The sequence below is a fragment of the Dipodomys ordii genome, unplaced genomic scaffold (assembly GCF_000151885.1).
Source record: "Dipodomys ordii isolate 6190 unplaced genomic scaffold, Dord_2.0 Scaffold3, whole genome shotgun sequence".
In the NCBI taxonomy this organism is placed as follows: domain Eukaryota; kingdom Metazoa; phylum Chordata; class Mammalia; order Rodentia; family Heteromyidae; genus Dipodomys; species Dipodomys ordii.
In genome coordinates, this window is record NW_012267219.1 from 33,025,171 (window position 1) to 33,044,429 (window position 19,259).

The following is a 19,259-nucleotide window of genomic DNA, read 5'->3' on the forward strand; positions in this document are numbered from 1 at the left end:
GGCCTAGGAGCTGTCCCTCAGTTCTTCAGCACAAAGCTAGTGTTGTACTGCTTGATCCACAGCACCACTTCTGGTTTTCTGGTGATTAATATGAGGGAGGAGTCTCACGGACTTTCCTGCCCAGGCTGGCTTTGAACCACAATCCTCAGATCTCAGCCTCCTGAGTAGCTAGAATTACTGGCGCCCAGCTAGATTTTCTCTACGCTTCTTAAGCTTCTCCCAGTACCTCTAATTCATTCCCTTTCTGCTCTGCCTTCTAAAATACACACATACTCACCCTTCTTCCTTCTCTCCGATTCTTTATTTCATCTTCTTGTTGAATTTCTACCCATTTGCTTTAGTTAAATTTTTAAGGGGAATTCCCCATAACTCCCAGGCTGGATTAGGTCTGTACAATTGCAAGTTCCCTTAACATTCTTGTTCCTCTGCTTCACAGCAGTACCGTCTGCCCCCCCCCCCCCCGCATGTCCTTGTCAGGAGTTATCTAATCTCTTCTCCTTTTCTAGCATGTGGAGTGTTGGCAGAACAAGATGGCTTTGTTCACTGCCTTGCCATACTCCCATCATGGGGCTGCTACAGGCGATTGTCCAACAAATACCTAACCAATGAGTGAATGAATAAATTTTAAAAACATACGGTTCGCTCTTCGGAGGAAAACACTATGCAGATCAGGTGGAATTGTGGGCGGTATTTCTATTTGGTATGTGACTCATCTAGATTCAAGGCTGTTAAATGTTTAAAAATATATCTTTGTGGGGTGGTTTGGTTTTCCGTTTTTCCCCCTCTGTCTTTCTTTTGTTTTCATGTCACAATTACTGTGTAATTATGTCTTGCAAAATATCTCAAACAGTGGCCAAGATGGAATTTAGAAAGGAAGACGAGCCTCAAAATAGAGGCAAAGCATCATGTTATGTTGGTATAGTAGTGTTGACTCTTCCCATGTTGCCCTGGGTGGTGAAAGGCTTCCTACTTTTAGGCCAGAATGCTGTGTTCATATGGATGCCAACCAGGAAGACCCAACTCCAAACATGGCCAAGATAAATACAATGTTAACTTGTACTCTTTGTTTTCTTTTTTTTTTTTTTTGGTGTTCTGTCCTACATTTTATTTTGTTTTAAATAAAAAAAATGTTGTTGTTATTGTTTTTATTTTCCTTGTCTGTAGCAACTGGGCTTTCATATGAATTTGTGTTTCTCTTGTAAGAAAGACTTATTAAAAAGTTCCCTTTGGGGGACTGGCCTTGATTGATCCTTGCAGACAAGAGTTCATGTCAGAAGATCTTTTTGTTGTTGTTGTTGTTGGTTGTGGGCCTGAACTCTGGGCCTGGGCACTGTCCCTCAGCTCTTCAACTCGAGGCTTAGTGCTCTACCACTCGAGCCACAGCGCCACTTTTGCTTATGTGGTGCTGAGGAATTGAACCCAGGGCCTCATGCAAGGCAAGTACTCTACCACTAAACCATCTTCCCAACCCCAATGTCAGAAGATCTTAAGAACTGGGAGTTCCCATGCTCGAGTTGCCATCAAAATCACCAGGCGAACTTTGGAAAATCAGATTCAGGACTATGCTCTAAAATGCTTGTTTAGTCCTTTGGGAGGTAGATGGGTCCTTAAAATCAGGGTTTTTTTTCTCTTTAAATGGAACTACTGTACAACTAAAACTATTCTTTGGGAATCCTGATTGGTTTAAAACATCTATGTCTTAGATGTCCTTAGTCTTAACCTGTGAGTATAGTCCTGTGAGCTTTTCTCCCAGAGAGCAGTGTTCTAGCTTCATTTCTCTCCAGGATGCTCTCTTCACCTTTCTTTAAAGCCTGCCAATGAACTTGTTGGTTCCTGAATATACATAGATTTTTTTTTAAACTACTGTCCATAGTAGAGCATGTCCTACCTGCTTCATGCCCTGAGTAATTTCTGTGTGTCTGTGATTCTCTCACCTTCTGTACTGGGCCTGGGTGCCTTGTCTTGTCGACTTCAGTTCTTTACCCTTGCTTTTATTTTTTTCCCATGCTTACTAAACTATATCAATTTGCTTTACATAATTTGTGCTATATCAGCAGTTAGGAGCTGAGTAAGTTGCTTGTCTACTTTTCTGTTTTCTTTACTATATTATGAGTACCTTAAAATAAAACCTGCATCTTTTCACTTTGTAAGTCCTGTGCATGTTTTCACTCAATAAGTCATTGTTTAGTGAACCAATCCATGAATGGATAACTAAGATTGTAAACAAAATAAAACTCAATAAATCGTGTCTTTTGTATAGAATAGATGTTAATACATTTATTGCTATTGCTCTATGCCAGAGATATTTATTTACCTGTTACAATAGACACCAATTTTGCCAGAATTATTTTTAAATAAGAAACATTTGCACAGTTGATATGAATATGGAATAGCAGATCAGAGAAACTACAAGTTAATTATCCTATATGCATTTACTCTATTCTTACAGATATCAAATCACAGATGACAAATTCTAAAGGCACAGAGAGCTATAGGGGGAAACGTTTTCTGCCTTATTCCCAGCCACCCATTTCTAAAGTGAGAGTCAATCTTTGTTTGCATTCTACAACTTTGTTTATTTGAACTTCTATACCTTTTAAAAGACAAATGGCAAAATCCTTTGTTTGCACAGAATTTTTTTTTTTTTTTGGTCGTGGAACTTGAACTCTGGGCCTGGGCACTGTCTCTGACCTGTCTCAAGGCAAGTACTCTACCACTTGAGCCACAGCACCACTTCCAGTTTTCTGAGTGGTTTATTGGGAATAAGAGTCTCAGGGACCGGCTGGGAAGCTGGCTCAGTGGTAGAGTGCTTGTCTTGCATGCCTGAGACCCTGGGTTCGATTCCTCAGCACCACATAAGCAAAAAGAAAAAAGCCAGAAGTGGCGCTGTGGCTAAAGTGGTAGAGCACTAGCCTTGAGCTAAAGAGCTGAGGGACAATGCCCAGACCCAGAGTTCAGGCCTCACGACTGGACCCCCCCCCCAAAAAAGAGTCTCAGGTACTTTTCCTGCCTGGGCTGGCTTTCAACCGCGATCCTCAGATCTCAGCTTTCTGAACAGCTAGGATTATAAGGGTGAGCCACCAGCACCCGGCTTGCACAGAATTTTAATAAAAATCCTCTTGTACATTTCCACTTTTACTCTTGCCTTTTTAAGTCTCTTGTCCATTTTTTTCTTATTGTAGACTTTCTCTTAATATGAGGAACTTTTTATTGTTTCTGAATATAAGCCATTTTCCTCAGATATGGGCTTCACATCTCTTCTTCTAATATGCAGATGGACTTCCTAAAACTTTAAAGCTTTCCTATAATATATTTTATGAACAGAAATTCTTAATTTTAATTTTTTTCTCTTTCATCATTAACACATTGAATGGTCATTTTAAGAAATGTTTCATCACAGAAGTTCATGCAGGTATTTTGTAAGGTGATGCTCTCCTTGAAGATAGTTTCTCCTATTAGATTTAGAGCTGAAATAACCACAGTTATTTCAAAAGACTCCCTCACCAACTCTAGAACATTTCCTTTGCTGTGGTTTAAATACGTTTAGGTACCTTGGTCTCTCCCTCTCTGTTTGTTTTTTGGGTTGTATTGAGCTTTTGTTTCAGTTTCATGAGTCTACTTGTCAATCACTAAATCAGTCCCTTCTCCAAATTACTATTTTTTTCAAAAACATTTGGTTCCAAGCTATAGTAAGTTCTTCCTCATGTTTGTTTCTGTTAGCTTAGAACCCATAAAGTTTTCCATTAACCTTTACTGGAGAAACTGCAGCTCACTTCCTTGCCCTATTAAAATATAATGTTGACTTACATGCACATAAATGTTTTACATGTATTTTTATCAAAGGCTGAAGATCATGTTTCTTTCCCTTTCCCAAATAGTAAAAGGACCTAAATGCTGTTTAACAATGATCTTCCCACTCATCTATTATAGTTGTTCAGTATTTTACCTTCAGCCACATTAACCATGATCACTTACTTTTGTTATGTTTGTTAGGAAACAGTTTTATACGGATTTTCCAACATGATTTCCCAATCATTTATTTTGTGCATAATGTGTGTGTGTGTGTGTGTGTGAGAGAGAGAGAGAGAGAGAGAGAGAAATAGAAATAGAGAGAAATAGAGAGAGAAAGAGAGAGGGGAAAGAGAGAAAGAGAGAGAGAAGGGAGGGAGGGAGGGAGGGGGAGAGAGAAAGAGTGTGTGTGTGTGTGTGTGTGTGTGTGAGAGAGAGAGAGAGAGAGAGAAAGAGCATGTATACTGGGCTTGCACTCAAGGCCAGAGTGCTTCTCTCTAAGTATTTTTGCTCAAGTCTAGTGTTTTCTCAAGTTGAGCCACAGCTCCACTTCTGGCTTTTTCTGGTAAATTGGAGATAAGAGTCTCACAGACATTTCTTCCCAGGATAGCTTCAAACTGTGGTTCTTAGATCTCAGCCTCTTGAGTAACTAGGATTACAGACATGAGCCACTTTAGTGCCAGATTCTTACTGTGGTTTGCAATTTACTTAGGATTCCTTTCTGTTTGACTCCTAACCCAAACATCTTATGGGTGCTAGGACTTGTAAAATCTCTTTGTCTTACTTGAAAATGTCTTTGTCTGGCTATGTGCATAAATGAAAATGTTACTAACTATGGAATTCTAAGAGAGCTGTTTTCCTTCTGTTCTTGGAAGGTATTTTCTACATTCCAGGAGAGTTTTTCATGGCTTTCTTCTTTTGTAGCTGATGGGAAATATGTCAGTCCAGTAAGAGTCTCCTTGGTGATAACTTGTTTTCTTCGTTTGTTTTAGCCATTCATTTTTTTTCTTTAAGTTTAGTTTTGCTGGTTATCCTAGCTGTGGTTACATTTAGAATACTAGAAAGCCATGTTTTCTTATAATTATGGATTATTTTGAATATTACTTCCCTTCTGTTTTTTTTTTTAATTTTGGAACTTGTATGTCCACAGGGTTGAATAATCTGTAGATCATGTTTCTTGATGGATTCTGAGATTTCTTCACGTCTTCCTTTCTCTGCTATGTTCTGTATCATTTTTCCAGGTTTATCATCTACTTTATTATCCCTCTCTCATTCTCACTCTCACGTTTTCTTTTTCAAAACAGCCTACTAAGCTCTGTCTTAGTCATTTTCATTTATTCATGATATTAAATTATATTTGATAGATCTTTGTCTATCAATATTGGAATGTGTAAATTGCACATATTAATGGGATTTAGGGTGATATTTGAACACATGCATATAGCATGTACTAAAGCAATCCAGCTTCCCTTTATCCCTCTCTCCTCTCTACCCCTGCCAACCTCTATTAATCATACTCTACATTCAAATCGGTGTGTTTTAAGGTTCTACATGTAAAAGAGAAAGTGTAGAACTTTTCCTTCTGTGTCTGGCTTATTTTAGTTAATAGAATGTCCCCTAGTAAGTTCCATCTGTCTTGTTGCAAGTGACCAGGTTTGTTTTTTTATTTAATTCTTGATGGCTGGATAACATATAATTTTAAATTTGCACCACATTTTCCTTAGCCATTTATCCATTCATAGTCCAGATTGGTTCCATTTCTTAACTGTTTTGGACAGAATCTTTTACAATGTTCTATACCTTCAATTTGTAGAACACAAATTAATCTTCCTTGTCATGTCCGATTTTCTTACATGCTTTGTGAGTACCTCTGCTGCAGAAGTTTTGATTATTACAGGTTTGTGTATATAGTGAGTCAGTCCATATGTTCTAATTTGTACCTATGTCCTTTGGGAACCAATTCATATGTGTTACTAAGTAATTTAGCTCTTGAACCAGTTTCTATTTTAATTTCTTAGCTCAGGATTCTTATTTCATGAAGATGTTAATTTGAATTCTGCATCCACTCATGATCAATCCTAGGGTCTTGGATGTCCAACAAGTGATTTCTCTTTTTATCTTTCATGACATTTCTAATCACCATCCTTGGTCTCCTTCTGGGAGAAGGAGTGTATCAGAGTTTATCTAGTGTCCTTTTTGTGGACCAGGTGACTTTTTGAGTTCCTTAGCTTCATGTAGGAATCTTAATTACAGTTTCTGTCTCCCAGCATCCTAAATCCATTTCTTTGATGTTTTCATATACTTCTCCTCTACCAAGTCCCAACCTGTGCCTTAATCTGAAACTCATGAGGACTAACTACATGTGTATTAACTCTCATGTCCCCTTAGGAGCTGAGCATCTTCTTCATTTCTGTAGCTGAGCTATTACCTTTTTTATGTTCAAACTTGGATCTGTGTTACTTAAGCTTAGATTTTTTTCAGTTTTTCATTGTTATAAACATTTTTCCCTAAATGATTTTACTCTATCACATTTTACTTTCACATTACATTCTATAGCTAAAATCTCCAGAAGGAAGATGTTAAATTAAAAATTCTCATCCAGTTTTTCCCAGTTTGATTTTGAGTGAGCCCTCACTTTTCGATGACAGCAGGAACATATTCACATATCAACAATTTCATTTATTTAACACCTACTCATGTGTGAAGCACTGTACATTTTGAATGTCACTGGGACAAGCAAGACCCCCTTAAAGTTTTAGTGAACTAACAGTGAAGTCAAGGATGTAGACATGTTCATAACCTTTATAATTTTTATTATATCAATGTAATAATGTCTACAGCTCTTGTAATATGATAGAACCAAGCAAATAGAATCAATGCTGTAGCAAAAAATTAAGGAAGAAATCTTGCAGAAGAGCTGGAGTCAGCAGCCAGCAGGAGAGAAGGAGTGGAGTTTCTTTGGGCAAGGAGAAGCTGAATAATGCTTCATAATGAGAGAAGTTTGAAGATCAGCAAGGTCTATAGTACATTTGGAGAATATTGAAACTGGTGATGTGGCTAGACAAAGGGTGAAGGAATGGAGCAGGTGGGACATAAAGTTAAAGGAAGGCCGCTTGGTTTTAGATTTGGGATACTTTATTATATGACTTGACTTTTGGTTATCATCAGCCTCTAATTGCAAATGCTGGCTTTGGAAAAGCATATATAGAATAATGGTTGCTTATGCTTAGTACAACTAATCAATCCTCAAGTTTATAAATGAGGAAGTAAAGAACTTTTCCTAGGTTGTGCTTGTAACTAGCAGTACGTCTGAAGGGGAACTTGCTCTTGCATTCAGGAAATGTTTGTGGAGAATGTATTCATGATTCCTTACCAAACAATAGAAGAATTGGAGGAGGATCAAGTATAAAGTTTGCCTTCATAATGAAGTGGGGGAAGTAAACAAATCAATAATCTCAGGGTAAGAACGATGACAAGGAGGAAATAAAGGTACCTATATCTGATTGACAAGAAGAATATGGAAGGTTCTTCTATTAAGTCATAAACTTTGAGTAGAGAGAAGATTGTTAGATAATGCCAATACCATGGTGGAGGAAGGATGTTTCACCATGCATGAAGGTATTACATGGAAGACAGGTAGCATGGAGTTATAGGACCAATGCAGTTTCCTATTCGGGGAGAATCATGTATGAGACAGGGTGGCTGGACATAAAACCAAGTCTTGATGGTATATTTCCTTTTAAGTCATATGTTAGGGTAACAAATGATCTTAAAATATCTAAGAAAGAAAGTTCGCTGGCGTTTCTGATTGTATTTAGGAGCAAAGCTGCAGGAGAATCGATTCTAAGGTGGAGCTCTTTCTTGTCTTGATAGATGAGTTCATCAACATTTAAAGCAGTAGGGTTTTATCTCACATGGAAGAAGCATAGTGCTGTTATATGACAAGAGAGAATCCTTTATTGGACATGTGGAGGCTCTTGTTCTGGACATGGCTGGGAGATCAGCCCTGTATATTTGGAGACATCTGTCAAAGGCTGTGCACATTACCAAGTTGTCAATAGCCCTTATTTCTAAGAAGCTTGAAGATACATTTAGTAAAAATTCAGGAAACTCGAATGGACCCTCTCAAATGTACCACAGGTGAATCAGAATTATTTTGTGGTGGATAGATCTTATCAGTTCAGAGTGGGCTTGAACTCAGAATATGAGCATTGTCTCTGGGATCTTTTTGCTCAAGGCTAGTGCTCTACCACTTAAGCCACAGCTCCACATATGGAATTTTGGTACTTAACTGGAAATAAGAGAATCACCTGTCTTTCCTGGTGGGATTGGCTTTGAACTGCGATCCTCAGATCTCAGCCTCCTGAGCAACTAGGATCATCAGTATGAGCCATCGGTACCTGGTCAAGACCACTAATTCCAATAGGAACACTGGCACTAGATATGCATGCCAACTTCAAAGTCCTCACCCATGTACCTTAGGCCACACTGCCTCCCTATGGAGCTGATGTCACACAGCTACGATACTGCATTGAAGTTTCATGGGTTCACATTGTCAAAAAGATGACATCATCAAACCCTCCACAAATCCTGCACAAAAGCTGTGTTTTGAGGGTTGATAGGGTGTAATATGAAGGATATGACTGATGTCCACTGAGTTGGGAATCGCCCCACAAGCTCCTGACTCCAAATTATAAAATATCCCACATCACTACTTGTCTTCCTAAAGAATTTTCTTTCTTCCGGCTTTTTTTTTCTTTTTTCTTATGTGGTGCTGAGGAATCAAACCCAGGGCCTCAGGCATGCAAGGCAAGCGCTCTACCACTGAGCCACCTTCCCAGCCCCGAGAATTTTCTTTCTAAGTACTGTTAGGAAACAAAGTACCCAGGCACCTGTAATTCCAGCAATAGGAATCTTGGCAGGAATATTACACCTTTGAGGTCAGCCTGTGTGCTGTAGTGAGACTCTACCCTAAAGAAACAGAAAGAAAAAAAGAAAAGAAAGGAATGGAAGATAGGAAGGAAGGAGGGAAGAGGGCAGGGGGATGGAAGGAAAGAAGGAAGAGTAAACCACTGAAAGATTAAGTTATTTGAAAAAAATTATGTAAAATAAAACTACTTGAACTAGAAGATGAGTGAAACGAGGTATTTCTTAATTCTTGAGCAGGCACATACATTTGAAAATATAGTTTCTATTCTTGATAATAGAAATTGGAACTGAGAACTTCATATGTTTGGAAGAGTAATTTTTTACTAAGCTGATGAAGGCCCATGTAAATTATATTTTCTGTTTGCTAAAATAAGATAATAGACCTCATACTGATTAAGGAGATTTGACATTGTCTATGTGTAGATATGAGTGTGAGTTGTATAATTAATTTCCACTTATCCTATGTTTGTTAGAAACCTTAAGTTCCTTCTGTTTGGTGATGGACACTTTGCATGTGAAAAGAACTCTCTTTGTTTCCTTTGCCCAGTTCTCTACTCAGATGATTATTCATTTTTATTGATTAATGTCTATGTAATGTGGAACTATTACAGGATTTAGGCTTCCATCTCCTTACAGATATGAAATACATTTCAGGATTTGAGGTCCATCTTTTCTCAGCCTCCTGTTTCTTGCCAATAACTTCATTGCAAAATCTCCCATTCTGCCATCTGCCCTGCTTCCTTTTTGTGTTTCTACTCACAGTTCCTTCATTTTTTTTTCAAAAATATTACTCTCAACAGCAGTGACTCAGACCTATTTTGAAAGCAAGGTTTCCAAAGTCTCCAACTAGGAATGGGAACATGTCACATATGAGATTTCACAAAAAAGAGTCATCAATGCATCTTCTTGTTGTTTTTTTTTTTAATCTCCTAGAGAAATAGTGAAACACTCAAGGAAAATGAACTCTTGGGAACCAAGAAGGCACATTAGCACCATGTCCAGGAATAGCATGCTTAGCCTTCCATTTTGGCTCCGTCTTGGTGATGATCTTTAGAACACTTCACATACATTTGGCTCCCTCCCTTTTCAGGATACACTGTAGTACAATTGTTCTTCCCCATTGCACTGAACTCACAGACATCCACGGGACTTTTTTTTAGCCAATTAAAGTGAGAGGGAGTGGGGGTATCATTTCTGAGCAGAAGCTTTAAGATCTAGAGTGCTAATTTGTGGTAGTAGTTGCTCTATCAACCTGAAGCTCTGAGTGACAATGTGAACACAGTTTTCCAGATGACTTGACATGAATAGCATGAACAGGAAGTAAACCTGTGTTGTTATAAGTTCCTGGATTTGTGGGGCTGTGACTGGACAGAACCCAGTCTTCCCTGACAATCATACTATACATATGTGGTACCTACGTCCATCAAATGTAGAGCAAATATACATCTAAGAACGCTGCCTACCTACATGGATAAAAAATGATTTGAAGGATGAAAAATTTTAAGTATTTTAGAAAATACTCATTTTAAGAGAATGTATTTTCCTATATCCCTACAGAAGCATTTAACCTATCACACAGTAATGCTATGCTTATATATCTGTCGCTGCTGTAAAGGTTATTTAAAGACTGTGGTGGTTTTTTTTTAATTCAGGGCATCTATCACTACGTGTAATATTTCAGCAATACTTAATACTAGCTCAATTTAGCCGGGCGCCGGTGGCTCACACCTGTAACCCTAGCTACTCAGGAGGCTGAGATCTGAGGATCGCAGTTCAAAGCCAGCCTAGGCAGGAAAGTCCGTGAAACTCTTATCTCCAATAAACCACCAGAAAACCAGAAGTGGCACTGTAGTTCAAGGGTAGAGCACTTGCCTTGAGCTGAAGAGCTGAGGGACAGCGCTCAGGCCCAGAGTTCAAGGCCCATGACCGACAAAAGAAAAAAAAATACTAGCTCAATTTAAAAAGACCAAAATATTGCGTGGTGCACCCTAGGTGCCCAGGGATGTTTTGGTATTGACTATGTTAATATTTGTGGTTGTTCAAAATCCAGTGGTGGAATTTTACCTTCTCACTAGCTCTTGGTCTAACTTTCCAGGTGTAAAGAAGCAATGTAGATATATCTCCTTGGTGTCAAGGCCTTTTAAAACCTTACTTAAAGAAGTGGTCTTTAGTGAAGCTTTGGCTGGAGAGATGTTGTATTTGCATATAAACTAGTTTGGAGCTGGATGCTAAGCTTGCATTTAACCACCTTTCCACTGGGTATTGTAATTAGGGGAAATTCCAATGCGAAAGCTTGGCTAATGCTCAGTTATTGATTCCAAGTTTATTACTTCACCGGGGATTATGAGGGAATCTTATTTGGTTCAAAAAGTGCTTATACATGTAATTCTGAATTGGCTGCTTTGTGTGTTATTGTTGGTCCAGTGAAAATTCATCTTCATTCTCCAGTCATTGCCAGCTTCCCTTTTCTTTGTTTCTTCCCAGAAAGGATTTCAGGCATCAAGAAAAAAATATATATGTACATATGTATACCAGGATGTTATCATCACATCTCTGCTTGCCTGCTTCATACTCTTAAATTTATTTTTCTAATTTTTTACTTTTATTATCTTAAATAGTGTACAAAAGGGATGCAATTAAACATATCAGTTTATGAATACAGTGCATCTTAATCAAGGTATTCCTTTTCATAATTCTCCCTCATCTCTCCCAACCTCATTATCCCCTCAAGTTACCTGGTTCTATCTTCATATATGCATATTGAGTACTATGAATCTATTTACCCACCTTCCTCCCTTCCACTCTCCATGTCTGCTTTCCTGCCCTTAGCCTTCCCCTTCTTGAAAACACATGTTCCAGCTTTCTAGTATTCATTTTGTTAAACTATGAATTAGTTGTTCAGTCCTCTCCTGCATATACCATACTTTAAACAATATGTTGATGTACATATGCATATGACCCTGTATATGTGTTTATAATTTAGACTTAATGTTCATATATAAGATAAAACCTGCACCCTTTGCCTCTCTTACTTTCCTCTTTTTTTTTTGGAGGGGGGGGGACTAGAACTTAGGACCTAGGTCCTTCAGCATTTTGGCTCAAGGCTAGCACTCTATCACTTGAGCCATACCTCCACATCATACTTTTTGGGTGATTAGTTGAAGATAAGAGTCTCATGGAGTTTCCTGCCCTGGCTGACTGTGAATTGTGATTCTCAGATCTCAGCTTCTTGAGTAGCTAGGATTACAGGTATTTCCTCATACATAAAATTCTTTGAATGGAGCCCACTTTTCCACTCTGTGTTCTTAGTCTAAGAAGTTCCTCCAATGCCTATAAGACCCTTCCAAGGCTCATTCTGTCTCTCCTAAATATTAAGATCCAAGTACAATGTTAGGCTTTGTTCTCAGCCTTGTAAATATAGCTTTCTTTGAACTTACAGTCTGTCCAAATGGCAGATGATAAGAAACAACTAAATACATGTCAAGTGGCTAGAAATGCTTTGTTAAATAATAAAGAGGGAAGAGGGCTGTAACTGTGGAGCTATGATAGCGTGACATTACTAATTGGTGAAGGAAAAGGGATGTCTGGCTGATAGCTTGTTGTTGGAACAGAGAGGCTGGATGATACCTCGAGGAAGGAAGGAAGGAAGCCAGGAGCGCAGAGGAAAGAGAGCAAATGGACGAGGTGGTGCTCAAGAAACAGAAAAGCAAATGCAAAGGCCCTGAGGCTGAGCTTGGGAGGCCCTGAGCTTGGGAGATTCAGGCAAGAAATGAGGCCATGCCCTGTAGGAGTTGAGTTGGGCTGGAACTGGTTATATAAATCACGGAGGGCTTTGAGGGAGGCGCTTGTGAGGCTTTGAGAAGTGTATTTTTAAAAGATTTGGCCAATGTCATGAAAGTAGACCATAAGGATTTTTCTTTTGAATGACCCAAGCATTCCATAACAGTGATGTTCAATACTCAGCTCAAGGGTCAGCCATAATGGAAAGTCTTACTTAACTCCCCCAGACAGAGTGGAATCTTTTCTGAGTTCCTCTGAGAGATTTGCTTTTGAAATGCAGTCTAATAATGGAGTCCAGGTATATGTGGAGATCGACTACATAATTCAGAATTCTCAGGACTGAGGTATATGGTTCTGTGACAGGGCACTTACATGAGGCTCTAGATTCAGTCCTCAGCACAATAAAAATTAAGTAAATAAATAAATACCATGAAGAATAAGAAAATCCCAAACACAAAATACAGTGCTCAGAATTAATTTCTGATTATGATGAGGTTTATTTAAATATGAGGGGTAATTTAAAGTACATTATAATATATATCATGTTTTGTATACCAATTGTATAAACTGTGTATATATGATTAAAATGGAGCAATAATTGAAACAAATTTAGAACAATAAAAAGGTTTTTAGAGGAGGTGTTTTTGAAAAAGTGATAGGGAATGGTACTAATAGAAATCAAACTGGTTCACAGTAGGTTTTATTATTATTTCAGTATTTCTTTTGAATTCAAGGCCTCTACTTGCTAGGCAAGCTCTCTAGCATTCAAACTATTCTGTATTTTTTTTTTGAGATAGAGTCTCACTAGGCCAGCATAGACATAATTCTACTGTTTGTCCCTCCTCATGTAGCTGGAATGTTGGATGTGTGCTACCATGCCTGGCCATTGGCCTGGCCATTTTTTGCTCCCAAGCTGACCTTGAATGATGAACCTACATCTCTGTCTCTAAGTAGGTAGGACTGCAGGTTTAAGCCACAGTGTCTGTATCCTCCAAGTTCCTATACACAAGTTGCATTTGTATTTATCTCAAGTCTTTCCCTTGGATTATCATTGATAGTAAGATTTTTATTTTTTACTGTTCATGGTAAAATATTCAAGTCAGAATGTCTCCAGCAAAAGAAAAATTCCAAAGCTTCAAGCATGGTTGGAACTGGATTTAAGGAGTTAGATTCATACAATCAGCATTACACTATTCTAGCCTGCCTTCCACTGAGCTGGCTTCTTTCTTAGGCAGATTGCCCGCTCATAGTTAGGAGGTAGTTGACAGTGGCTCCTACCATCTGGATGTCTTGCTCCAGGTAACTACAATAAAAGTTCTAAAATATGATTCTGCCAGTGACATATGCTCAATCTTGAATCAATCACTGTGTCCAAGAGGGTATGGCACTTTAGCCAGACAAAGCCGGGCCATTTGTCCCTTTGTGGATATAGAAATGAACAAGTCCATTATACATGAATTACATGAAAGGAAAATGTGAGAAGAGATTCCCAAGGGAGGGGGAACTGAGTATATGCAAGAGAAAAAGAGAAAAGATAGACACTGGGTGGTCAAGAAATAATCATGTACTACAAGTAATTCTTTCTATCCAAAAATTATGTGAAATGGATTCCCAGTTGACAAATCCGATGTATAGATGTGAAATTCTCCTCCCTAAAATGATTTCCAGTACTTCCCCTCCCTCAGGCCTAGCATCCTCAGGAGGAATGCCTGCTTTAATCCTCAGTCACACTCACAGCACCCACACAGGCACAACCTTTAGGACAAGCCCTGCTTTTGCCTTCTAGGTCTTCATCTGATCCTACTTCATCCTTTGTGCATGTGTGTGTACATGTGTGTGCGCGCACACATGCAAGTGCTTAAGCATACGTTCAGAAAAACAAAATAATTAATCATTCTTTACTAGGTAACATTTTTTAAACTTTTTTATTTTTTATTGTGAAAATACTGTGCAGAGGGGTTACAATTACATGGGCAAGATAATGAGTACATTTCTTATCAAGCATTGTAGCTTCCTCCTTTGTTTCCCCTTCCCATCCCTTCCCATACTCTCCCTGCCCCTCCCAATCCTCCCCCTTCCCACCAAAGTTGTAAAGTTCGTTTTCGACATAACGACTTGTACATCTCATTGTTGCAATGGGTCCAGCTGTATCCCTATTTAAACGATTTTTTTTCCCCCTTCCCCTCGGCAAATTATATCAACATCAAATACAGTGAAAGCAGGGGTTATACTGTGGGGGAGGGACATACAAAGCAACAAAGAAATAATCTTATAAATGCGTTAGAAACAATTGCATGAAAGAAAAAAAAAACATTTGAATACATATCTTAGGGTTCATTTCCCTAGCATCACCTTATCTGACCTTTTCTGCTTGACTCAGACATACACTATTTGTTTGGTGCCCTATAAATCTTGATTTCAGCAGGAAACAGATGGAACACTCACATTAAGATAACTTGAGAAACATGCAAAGGTGTGAGAAGGTGTGAAGGAAACCACAGGGCCAGTGCAGCCCCCTGGAATTAGTCATTTGGGCTCAGTTTACTTCCTCCAGCCGGGAAGGAATGGAGGAAGAGGGAGGCAGGTGCAGAGCTGGCAGGTTTTGGTGGAGTCAGGGTGGGGTCACAGTCAACCAATGGTCCTACAGGGACAATCCTGGGAGGCAATCCTCTGACCTTTCTCTTTTCCCATTCCTGCCTTCTGCTAAGGGCTCTCATTGGCAGAGCCACAGAGCATTGACACAAGCTCCGATCAACATCCTCCTATCAGCCCTCAGAGGAGAAAGGGGAATGAAAGAATCTCATGTCAGGCTCTTAATAGAAAATAACACATGATTGTATGAGGACAATTTCATTAAAAGGCACAGAAACCTGACATGCTGACATAACTGTGTGGAGATGCTTGCAGAAAGGAGCTAAAATTCTAAATTGAGGGCACCACTGGCACTTGGGACATTTAGAGTAATATTTTATTCAGTTATGCATTTATCCTGTTACTCATTTTAAATGTACCTTATTTTAAATTCCTTTGTTTAAAAGTCTGCAAAATGATTCTTTTTTGTTATACTTGTTCTTATCATCTTCAACAGTTGATGTTAATCAGCTTAGGTCATCCACTGAAAAAAATTAAGCTAATACAGGAAGGATGCTTTTTAAATTTTCATTAATTTTTTAATAACATAGTGTCCTGAAATCATGAGTTTGTAATTCTATATATTTGAAGGTCTTTTTTTTTCCTAAGAAAAATTCCCCTGACCTATTTTGTTTTTACTTTTAAATACCATCACAGTATAATTTATTTCCATCCTTTAGCCTACGGGTGACTATTTATCTGATTATTGCTTTCATTTAAATTTTAATTAGAGTTTGTAAGCTCTTTCTTTAGACGGAAGGAGAATAAATAAACTTTAGTAGTGTGGCAAGGGTAATCTATAGTCTAGGAAATCAATATCCAAGCTTCTGAGTGCTGGAACTATGTTCTCATTTGTGCTTGAAATCACTTTAGGTTTCCACAATTATAATTTCATGTAAGTTAAGGGTCTAAGTTTATTAGTTCTAAAGAAGTCTTCATAATAACTTTTCCAAGGCATTCCTGGGATGTGTCCTTGTTTTTGTAACTCTCCACCTTCAGGTCTTCATTTCTACCCCGTACTGGGAGCTAACAAAACCTACCCTAACCTGTTAATAACACTGTTTCCAAATATTAATTTTCCCCTGCAAAATTTTATATTAGAGTTGCTTCTAGTAGTCTGCCTCCATCCATCATATTTTGATTACTGGGTTTTTATATCGCCTTAAATCTTTGATGAGCCGTTCCTCAAAGCAGGAAGGTCATTATCTCTGTGCTATTGCAAGGTTATTATGTCTGTGTTGTTGAAAAAAGGACAAGAGGAAACAGAAGTGTTACATAATCGATGGCACTTGTGGAACTTCCTAAACTGTATTCTAAAATGGAAAGTAATTTCTTTAGACAAACTGTGAAAACAAATGAGGTGTGATTTGGGGAAAAATACCTTTCTCCGTTCCAAGCCCATTGTCTTCAATTTACAGCAAGAAGGAGCTTCTCAAGGCAGTGGTGTTAGGGACAGTGAGCGTCAATTAGCTGTTCCCCCTTGTTGCATGGTGCCTCCATTCATTCACTTTGTAGGTTCTTCCATTGTAGCTGCAAGCACTGATGGTTTGTAATGTCTTTTGACAAGTTTTTCTTCTCCTGTGCACTGTGCTACCTGAATGGAAGGGCTGTTCATTATTTCCTGCTATGAACACAGGATGTCTTGAAGTTCACTCAGGGTACAGGCTTGGTAGATTATAAATACTAGAAGTTCATTTGTCACCATGTGAGAAGTTGGAGGTCCAAGATCAAGACACTGGCAGATTTGTTGTCTGATGTGAGTCTACTTCTTGGCGAATCCATGACTCTGCTCTCAGTACATTATCACATCATGTGATAGGCAGAGAACTCTAGGGTTTCTTATGTAAGGGCACTAATCGCTCATGACCTAATGGCTTCCCAAAGAGTCCATTACTAATATGACATTGGGATTGAATTTTTTTTTGTTGGTTATGGGGCTTGAACTCTGGGCCTGAGCGCTGTCCCTCAGCTCTTCAGCTCAAGGCGAGTGCTCTACCACTTGAGCTACAGCACCACTTCTGGTTTTCTGAGTGTTTATTGGAGATAAGAGTTTCACGGACTTTCCTGCCCAGGCTGGCTTTGAATCATGATCCTCTGATCTCAGCCTCTTGAGTAGCTAGGATTACAGGCGTGAGCCACTGGCGCCTGGCAGGATTGAATTTTTTTTTAAAAATTTAATTTAATTTTATTTGTAAACATACTGTACAGAGGGGTTACAATTACATGGGCAGGATAATGCGTACATTTCTTACCAAGCATTGCAGCCTCCTCCTTTGTTTACCCTTCACATCCCTTCCCAGCCTCCCCCCTCCCCCCCAATCCCAATCCTTCTCCTTCCCCCCTTCCCCCCCTTCCCCCCCCCACACCGACGTTGTAAAGCTCGTTTTGGACATGACAACTTGTACTTCTCATTGTTGCAACAGGTCCACCTGTATCCTTAAACAACTGGTTTTTCCCCATCTCCTCCACAAGTTATACTGACATCAAATATAGTGAAAGCAGGGGTTATACTGTGGGGGAGGGACCTACAAAGCAACAAAGAGATAATATTATAAATGCGTTAGAAATACATGCATGAAAGAAAAAAACATTAAAATACACATCTAACGGTTCATTTTCCTGACATCACATTATCTGACCTTTTCCGCTTGACTCATACATATACTAGATATTACAAATAAGGGAAACCATGGGACCTATGTTTCTTTGGGCCTGGCTTACTAGGATTGAATTTTTTAACACATGAGTTTTGTGAAGCTCTAAGTGTATGTATAACAGAGGTTGCTTAATTTAGAGTCATGGCTACATGAGTAAATATGAGCTATAAACTTGAGCTGACATGCCTTGTATATGTGTGTGTGTGTGTGTGTGTGTGTGTGTGTGTGTGTGTGTGTGTACATGTGTGGTCACCACTAATAACTAAAATTACTGAACTAATAATGTCAAATGCTTGTCCTTGTAGCCAGTTGATCACTCAACATTTATTTAGAATGTCCTAAGCCCTCTGACTTAGCCTTGAGAATCCAAAATTTTTTCTGCCCTTTTCTTGTTTCCATCTTTGCATTCAGTTAAGAAGGCAAATATGAAACACTTTGATTATACTCCAGTGCTATAGATGTCACAGGCAGAATGATGGCAAATAGGACCAAAGTAGTCAGAGGAGATGAAAGATGTCCATAGATTCCTAGGGAGTGTGAATGTGTCATATTCACATCAACATCATTTTCTTAACCATCTCAGTGAGAGAGTGTGGTCAGGAAGATAGGCAGGCTCATATGGCCAGGTTGCCATCTGTATGTCACTTTATAATGCTAAGTGATTGTGATGATTAGTTGTAGATTCAATGTGCCTTTTCAGCCAAGTAAGTCATTAAAAATAAATGTAAGTTCAATTTAGCTACTCTTTTAGTTTTATAAAAACTTAACATATTTCAGTGAGAGCCTTGCTAATTTGTACATTGGTAGGAAAAGAACCACAAGAATGACCTCATTTGGACTTTAATCTATATTCCAGCAGCTATAATTTATTTAAAAATGGGACACATTGGCCATTTGAAAATTACTTGGTTATGTAATTTCTTCAAGTCATTGAAAGAAATTGTCATGTCATAATTTAAAAGATTGCTTGAGATTCCCATGGGGAATAAAGAATATTTCCAAGTCCCAGAAGGCCTGTCTGCTCACCATCCATACATTGACAAATATTTGCTGGGAGCCTTCTGGGTAAGGTCACATAGTAATTGGTTGCTGGAAGGGTTATCTTGCATGCTGTGATTCCTAAGTCAGTCAGTCCCATGGAAGACACCCTCTGCTCTTGAAAATACACATACCCAGGCTCCATGCTAGAGAATTGATGGGTTATATGACAGTTAGTGTGGTTGCTGTGACAGATAAACCTTGATGTCTCTATAGCCTAGTACAATAGAACTGCCTCACACATGTCTACTCTGACTGTTGAGTAGAGGTGAGCCTCTAGCCAACGTCCATAGATCCAGGGGTATGCCCTGAATTCCTCAACACATGGTTTCCAGGTCAATCTTAGTATACCAGCCAGACAGCAAACCAGGAAGAGAAAGAGTAGGTGATGCGATTCAGGAGGATTTTGTGAGCCAGGGAGCATTCACTTCTACA